The 8,846-nt window shown below is 39.0% G+C and overlaps 1 non-coding gene across 1 annotated transcript; it reads right to left on the bottom strand.

Annotated features, from left to right (window-relative positions):
* Positions 1-5,971: 5,971 nt before the first annotated feature.
* Positions 5,972-6,078, bottom strand: LOC141702111 (small nucleolar RNA R71). Its single transcript, XR_012567016.1, has one exon. It is a non-coding gene; the product is annotated as a small nucleolar RNA R71 (small nucleolar RNA).
* Between the last annotated feature and the right edge of the window lie 2,768 nt (positions 6,079-8,846).

The following is an 8,846-nucleotide window of genomic DNA, read 5'->3' as shown; positions in this document are numbered from 1 at the left end:
CCTTCTGGAAGGGTTGTTCTTCTCAACTTACATGAAATGAAAATGAGAGAAAAGAACGAATTGAAGAGAATTGTATATATATAAAAAAAATATACTGCCACAAATATCTGGCTTGGAACTTACCTCTGAATTATAGAGGTTTGTCATAGGAGAACAAAACATATATGTATTTATATCAACATCAAGTATTATAGCATCGTATTTCACATGCCTCACTATTTTTGCTATTCCGTTCATCATTCTATGGACCCATGCTCTTCCTCGAGCTATACACAATCACCATTGAAACTCCCTCGATATCGAAAATCGAATCTGGGATCTCATTCTAGACATCATTGTTACTAGAATTCTATGCTTGCATCGCAACCTTCCTCGTATAGTAATACGACTCTCTTTTCATAAGAGGGAATAAATATTCCATAGGTAGATACTCTACTTAATTAGTCTATCAATGATAACTTATACACTACCACGACCCGATTAGTGGTACTCAACCTCAACATCTATTCCAATACAACTCTCACGGTTGTAATCAGCTCATTACTCGCAGAATCATAGCTGCATTACTATGGTCCACCACTGACCTACTGTCGTCATTCATTTCCCTTGGAATCTTAATAGCTAACCATACGGAGTCCATAACTGTCGTATCAAATTCTTCTAAGGAGTTAACATAATCACCTTTCATGATTCATGAAGAACACTCCTGATCCTGACATACATACATGACATGAAGCAGATAAAATTGCAGAAGAGTTTCAATCAAAGCAACGATAGCAGGTTAATACCATTCTTAATCATATACCTTCAATAGAAGACTTAACTCGAAGGTTCGTTTAGTCCTTTTTGAAACATGGTCCTGGATTATCCTCAGGATAGGACCTTCTAAGATAGATAGCCCGCTCATGGTGATTACACGAATTAACCTTTACCAACTATTATTACGGTTGGGTATTGCACAGTCATCAGAAGGAATGTCAATCTTCCAAACCATAATACAACCTTCACAGCTTTAACCATTATCACTGTATTCTTTTGGCACAAGCGCCTATAATTATCCTCTTACATTTAAAGTGTCGGCCACCTCTTTGGCCTTTCCTGATAGTAAAATTTCCTTACAATCAATGACTTTTAAATGACCTTCAACTAAATTTTCTACCTCATTTCCAATCACTGCTTGTGTAAAAATGCTCTTCCTTACGCTTTGGTAAAAAATATATCACTATTTTTCTATAAGTTACTGCCTCGGTCTTTTAGAGGTTAACATTGTCATGATTGACTCTTAATCATAATTAGAACATCTTTTATCTTAAGTCCTAATTGCCCTGAACAATTTCGACCATTACTGGTTCGATCCATACTTTCTTGTGGTTTAACACGTGCCCCACTTGGAATCATTATAATTACGTCATATTTCCTTTATCAACATTTCTATTCTTGAGAATTTGAATATTACCTTTCTCCTTGCAAAACCTCTAAGGTTATCCTTGAATCGTTCCTCCTGTATTCCCTAGATACAGGGCATATCAAAATACCCTTTACTAATACTAGAACCATTATCTATATGTTTCTGAAAAATTTTCTCCACTGATACTTAAAGGTCATCATTACCTTAATATTTTCCAATTCATACTGTCAAAACTCATACTATCCCTATTAAGGGTGAAATGCCAACCTTCATGCATTCCCCTATGGTTCATCTCAAGTTATCGAAGTTATATCCTTAATCCCACCTTTAAAAAGGTACTTGCATCCTTCCATGGATAAATCAAGTCATATATCCTTGATAGATTATCTTATTCATCATTCCCACCTCGATAGTCTATACCTAATTTCATAATAGCATCCTTATTCAAATTGAGGTCAATCCATATGGCCTCCAAAAGATAACAATGGTCATCCGCTTTTCTTGCCTAATTTGGTAACAATAACAAGGATGTTCTGGAAGATATTGGTCGTGTTTAACGGGAACTTCTTCTTAATAATTCCTTATTTACTTTTGTTGTTTATTTCAACAGTCATCTCAATGTTGGGATATCTTTCATACCTGGCGTCTCCCTTTCTGGGTATCAAGCCACCGGTCTTACACTTCACATTCTTGAAGGTCACTTCCTTCATCCAATTTTCTTAATTTCTTACTTTCTTGTCTCCTCAGTCTATCCGCGTCTCATTATTTATCCTTCGAATTATCTCAAGGTTTCCTCGAATCCTCCCAACTTACAGGGGATAATATATATGTATCTCTTATGCCCTCAACCATCAATTTTAACTCATGGTGAATCACCCTCATCCTGACGAATGCATACTTTTCTATTTTCTATTGCTATGAGTCTTTAGGGTTTCCTCATACCCAACTCCCTTATCATTCCTCAAACTCTATTGCCTTATATTCCTTTCCACTTCAGTTTCTTTTATTTTCCTTTCTCTTATCATTATTTCATGAACCCGCTAATCATTGACTTCAAGCATCACATCGTTCTGGGATTCTTGTCATCAGAATGAATCTTGACAACTTTTACAACTTAGATTCATAATTCATCATACTCGTCTGTCTTTGTTCTGGCTCCAAAGCTTTTACACTATCTCCATAACCTTGGGAAGTACTTTCCTGAAAACAATTGACTGAACTTAAATCAGTTTATTATAATCTCTTGCTCCGTGCCTTCCTTGGCCTTTCACCAGCGGGTGGCCTCTCTCTTAGGAAGGTAAGTGACAAAAACAGTCTTTTGTGATTCGTCAATCATTTAGAATTTCAAATGATTCCTATATTTCATTTAGTCAGGCTCTTGCCTCGATTGGGTCAGCTTGTTCCTTGGAACTCTAAGGGCTTAGCGACTTAAAGGTCCTGAAAGAATTTCTCACCGTATTGTTTCCTCAGGGTGGTGGTTGGGGATAATAGTCTAAGTCCTTTTTAGACAGGTCCATGAATTGCCGTATAGGAGTACCGTCTCGGGTCTCCTTTCCTTACTCGACTTTCTGTTTCCTTAGTATAAAATTTTTCATCCTTCTCCCATACTTGGGGTTATCTTATACGTTAAAATCCTCATTTTCCACTTCATTATGTTATGGGTTCCTTCTATCTTGATGGCGACCTCCCTGACTATCACGTTCAGGTTTTGCTCTAAATCTTATTCCTCAAACTAGCTTTCATTTAAGATCTCATCTTTAAGCTCTTGAACATTTGGAACCCAAATTCTGTAGGAATACCTCATTATTCCTTTCTCATCTTTCTCGGTATTAATCTTTTATCTAATTGTTGGCTCTTTGCCTTCCTTCATCACTTTTTCTGGCACAATATGTTCTTTTCCGATAATTCGGACTGTGTTGCTATCTCAAACAGCTTTTCGGTACCGGCTCCGGTTACCTTCATATCTATTTCCATTTTCTCAAAATCTCTTATCAACTCTCCCAAAGACATTATCATCTCGAGTCTCTCCTTTACACTAAGGGCATTAGCCACCATTTTGGCTTTCCCTGGATGATAAAGAATCTCATAATCGTAATCCTTGATTAGCTCTAACCGCCTCCTTTGGCATATGTTGAGCTCTTTCTGCGTAAAAAAAATGTACTAGAGCACTTATGGCTTAGGTAAATCTCGCACTTCTCTCCATACAAGTAGTGCCTCCAATATTTAGGGCAAAACTATTGCCATGAGCCCAAGCTCATGGGTGGGGATATCGAATTTTATATTCCCTTAATTGTCTTGACGCAGACGCGATTATCTTGCTGTGCTGTATAAGAAGTACCTTAATTCCTTATGCGAAGTGTCACTTACAAATCACAAAATCTCCTTTTTTCCATCCGGCAACACCAACATAGGGGCCGTCACCAACCTTTGCTTCAGTTCTTAAAAGCTGTTCTCGCATTTCTCTGTCCATTCGAACTTCTCGATCTTACGAGTAAGCCGTGATAAAGGGGCTACTATCTTTACAAACTTGAACGAACCTCTGGTAGTTGATAAGTGGATTTTATATTCACTTGGAACGCTTTATTACAAGCTTAAATTGGTGTTTTGGACTCAAGTTGTTGGTATTTTGATGTGTTTTTGTGTTATTGCATTTCAGGTATCAGTTAATGAAGAAAAGAGCTTTTAAAGGAAATATGATGAAAAGTGTTCAGAATTGGAATCCAAGGCCATTGTCAAGTTGTAGAGAATCTCAATAGCTTCGCGTGGGCAGTTGAATCGCCTAATTCTAACGAGTAGAACTCAAGTTATGGTCAAAACAAGATTCATCAGAATATTTTTCCAGTCAGTAGCTGAGCGCCCGCTCAGCAGAGCTGAGCGCGCCGCTCAGCAGAGCTGAGCGCCCGCTCAGGAGAGCTGAGCGGCCGCTCAGGGCGCGGCTGGTCGCTGATTTCGCTGAAAAAGCCTTTTTTGAGTAGAATTTGACGATTTTAAGGGGCCAGGTCCACTAGGGGCGTATATATACTTAAAAAAAAAGGGTTTTCATCATCCGGGAAGATTGAGATACCAAGGAGAAGACCTAGAAGCACAGAACAACTCCGAAAAGAAGATCTTGTTTTCAACTTGTGATTCTTTGAATTAGTTGTAACTTTGGATGCTCGTTTTCGTTCTTGTTGAACCTAGATCTCGTTTATTCGTACTTTGATTATTATTTAGTTTATTAAGACCTTGTTTATACCATGCTTTCATTGGAACCCATGGTGACGATGAGTTCGATTATGGGCTAATCGTTGTCATGGGTTCTAGCGGATTTACTTATGGATTTCAATAGTTAATTGTTTCGATATCTTCGTGTGTGGTGATTGATTGATATCCTAGTATGGTTGTGCTTATTCGTCTTATGTGCGTAGCTAACATATAAGATAGCGTGTTAATCTCTATTGAAGCGACAGTGATATAGAGGTTTAGAACTTGCCATGCTAGCATAGGTTCTTGTATGTGTATACATGATTCGTAGGTAACTCTAACCGTTTTACTTGCCCTATGTAATCAAGATAGATAACTTGTTCTTAAACCGTTATGTTGTCAAATTCTATAGACATATAGGGTCTCAATATAATTGGTGCCTATTCAGCTTCTATCTCTTTTGTGGATGTCTGGTAGAATGGTACTCGTGCAACGAAAGTTGGCGTTTATCAGTTTCGTGTTATCTGATTAGTGTCCTCACCATCACATGCTAAGGTTAAGAACGAGAAGGCTATTGAACGAAGTATTTAATGAAGTTAGGATCCCATGTTTGTCATATATAGTAATTCAACTTCAATTCTCTTAGTTAATGTTATTTAGTATAATCTCTTAGTTTAATAAAAACCCAATTTGTTATTTGTCTTAGCATTGAGCGATAACCATACATTGTTGCATAGGTGCATAAATTGAACTTAACCTAAACCAGTCTCTGTGGGAATGAATCTGATTTATATCTTATACTACTTGTGAACGCGTATACTTGCGTGAATATTAGCACGTGTTTTCGCCCTAACAAGTTTTTGGCGCCGCTGCCGGGGACTCGGTGTTAATTTTTAGTTTATGTGCTTGTCATTAGTGGTCGTTAAAGTTCACTGACTCAGATTCTTTTACTTTCACGGTTTATTTGTTTATGTTTCAGGTACTCATTACAATGGGAGATCCAGTAGCACGAACGAAAGCCTTGATGCATTTTTCTCAACCCAAGATCAATGACATTCAATCTAGCATTGTCCGGCCAGCTATCACAGCTAATACCTTTGAGATCAAGCCTGGCATAATTCAATGGGTACAGACTTCAGTCCAGTTTGGGGGTTCTCCAACGGAAGATCCCAATACACACATTAGGGATTTCATTGAAATATGCGACACCTTCAAGTTCAACGGTGTTTCTGAAGATGCTGTGAAGCTGAGACTGTTCCCATTCTCTCTGAAGGACAAGGCTAAGAGCTGGTTACACTCTCTACCAGCTGGTTCGATTACTACTTGGGAAGATCTTGCTCAGAAGTTTCTTACTAATTCTTCCCTATGGCGAAGACAGCTGCACTCAGGAATGCTATTACTCAATTTGCGCAGCAAACGGGAGAATCGCTAAGTGAAGCTTGGGAGCGCTACAAGGAGATGCTTAGGAAGTGTCCTCATCATGGAATTCCTGATTGGATGATCATCACTTGTTTTTACAATGGGTTGGGAGCACAGTCCAGACCCATGCTCGATGCAGCATCAGGCGGAGCATTTTGAGCAAAGAGCTATAAGGAAGCTTATGATCTAATTGAACTGATTGGCTGCTAATGAATATCAGTATCCAACCCAGAGATATCCACAGGGCAAGGTAGCAGGAGTTCTTGAAGTGGATACAGCTACAGCTATCACTGCTCAACTAAGGCGTTGTCTATGAAGATCGATTCTCTGGCTAACTATGGTGTTAAGCAGATAATTAGTGTTTTGTGAGCTGTGTGCAGGTCCGCATGTGACAGAACAATGCGCTATATCTAGCGACTCAGCTCAGTTTGTGAGCAACTTTCAGAGATCGCAGCAACCAGTTCCAGACACTTATCATCCTGAAACTGGAATCATCCTAACTTCAGCTGGAGCAACAATCAGGAATACGATGCAACAGCCATTCCAGCAGTTTGCAAATAAGCTATTTAACCCTCTTGGTTTTCAGCAACAATTTACACAAGACAACAACTCCAACTTCAACAACAAACTAATGATGCAGGTCTATCTTCGAATGAAAAATATGAATTGGAGGAGTTGAGGCTTATGTACACAAACCAGGCTCTTATATGCCAAAGCCAGGCTGTTTCTATCCAGAATCTGGAGAATCAAATAGGGCAAATTGCTAATGCCTTATTGAATCGACCACCAGGAACGCTTCCTAGTGATACAGAAACAAATTCAGGCAAGAGGGAAGTTGAAGAACAGGTGAACGCCATCACCTTAAGGTCTGGAAAGGTCGCAAGCCCCCAAGTTCAGCAAGACGAAGAGCCAGAAAAATCTCAAGATTCAGAAAATGCAGTTTTGGCTGAAGAAGATGTGCAGAAGGAAGTAGAGGTGGAACCAAGGAAGACTGCTGTGGAACACACTCCTCCTGAGGAGTAATACAGGGGAGAAACAAATCTATCCTCCACCTCCTTTTCCTACGAGGCTGCAGGAAGAAAAAGCTGGATAAGCAGTTTGAGAAGTTTCTGGAGGTGTTCAAGAAACTTCATATCAACATACCTTTCGCTGAAGCTCTTGAACAGATGCCTAGCTATGCAAGATTATGAAAGGTATTCTCTCTCGGAAAGTGAAGCTCGATGACTTAGAGACCATTGCTCTAACGGCGGAATGCAGTGTTGTGCTGCAACAGAAGTTGCCTCCGAAGCTTAAAGATCTGGAAGCTTCACTATTCCTTGCACCATCAGAAACTTGTCGTCTCGACAAGTGTTTATGTGATTTAGGAGCTAGCATCAATCTGATGCCCTTATCTATCTTCTAAGAAGCTTGGTCTGCCTGAGCCGAACCAACATACATGTCATTGCAACTAGCTGACCATTCCATCGCTTATCCACGTGGTATAGTGGAGGATGTCTTGGTCAAGGTGGATAACTCTTCTTCCCTGCTGACTTTGTAATCCTCCCGGCAACAATCCCCTTCTAGGACAACACCCTCAACCGTTACATCCTCAATATCAACATCATCCGGTCCTGCATTAGGACGCTCTATCGGATCCACAATCCGATCTCCAATTAGTAATAAAACATCATCGCGTTGTGCTCCTCAACCTCATGGGTTCTGAGTCCCGCTACCATACGATAACGAACTACGCTTCTATCACGATATTTATAAGGGTTCCCATAAGGGTTTTAACTGTCAGTACCACGTTAGGTAGTCCGACTATGAACTTGGCAAGAGTTTTTATTATCTTAGTGAACTTATTATTTTAACGTCATATCATCTCTGAGGTTTATAACGCTTAGCTCTGATACCATTTCTGTAACACCCCCACAATCCGGGTCGGGGATCCGGGTTGTCACGAGTTCCATTTTCCCTTAATAACACCCAATCTTAAATAAATAATCAACTACTCTGTACTGTGACCCCACAATAAACACACACACCACAAGTTATAGTCTCAGAGATGAATATCCAAAAATAATCACAAGTCGTTTTATTCCACAATTATATGCCAATACACCTTAAAAGGGTTTCTGAATAAATTTACATTTCTTTGCCATTATTACAATTCATAAATATACATAAATCTGGTACATCAAAGTTGAAAGCCTAGCCTATTGTAGATCCTACCTCAGCTACAATGGCATCAACGCCTACAGGAAACTAGCGGAATGTTTCCTATCCGCTCGCGAATTGGGAGCTTGATCTTGTTCATCTTGTCTATCTGATGTTGTGTGATGAAAGAAGAAAGCCAGGGTGAGCAACACGCCCACCAAATAATATGTATAATAATTAACATATATGAGCATTCGCATAGTACTCATGAAAGTCTTGGTCAAGAAGAAATGAACCAAGCTGAATATCTTAACCGCGACCAAGTCGCAAAATAATTCAGTATAGTATATATACAGATACTTTCAAAATCTTGGAAGTCCTCTTCCATGCATAATAAACACAGAGTTCCCGTTTATAACTGTATAAAATATCGTTGCAAGGTGATCTCATATATCTATACCTTGTCTCAACGTTTTTTCCGAAAATCTTTGACATGCCCAAGATAATCATGTTACTAGATATAAGTTTAAAGATGAAAGTTACAAGATACTCCAACTCTACTTATCTCTTTCCGAATACTACTTGAACTACCCACGTATCAAGTTATAAATTAGTTTCAAAAGTTCATCACATAGATGAGAATATAAGATAAGACTTGAATAGATTCCAATCTTTGAATATTATTGAATGAAATGAAGTT

Source organism: Apium graveolens, unplaced genomic scaffold (assembly GCF_009905375.1).
Source record: "Apium graveolens cultivar Ventura unplaced genomic scaffold, ASM990537v1 ctg4668, whole genome shotgun sequence".
Lineage (NCBI taxonomy): Eukaryota > Viridiplantae > Streptophyta > Magnoliopsida > Apiales > Apiaceae > Apium > Apium graveolens.
This window is presented reverse-complemented; position numbering and strand designations above follow the sequence as displayed.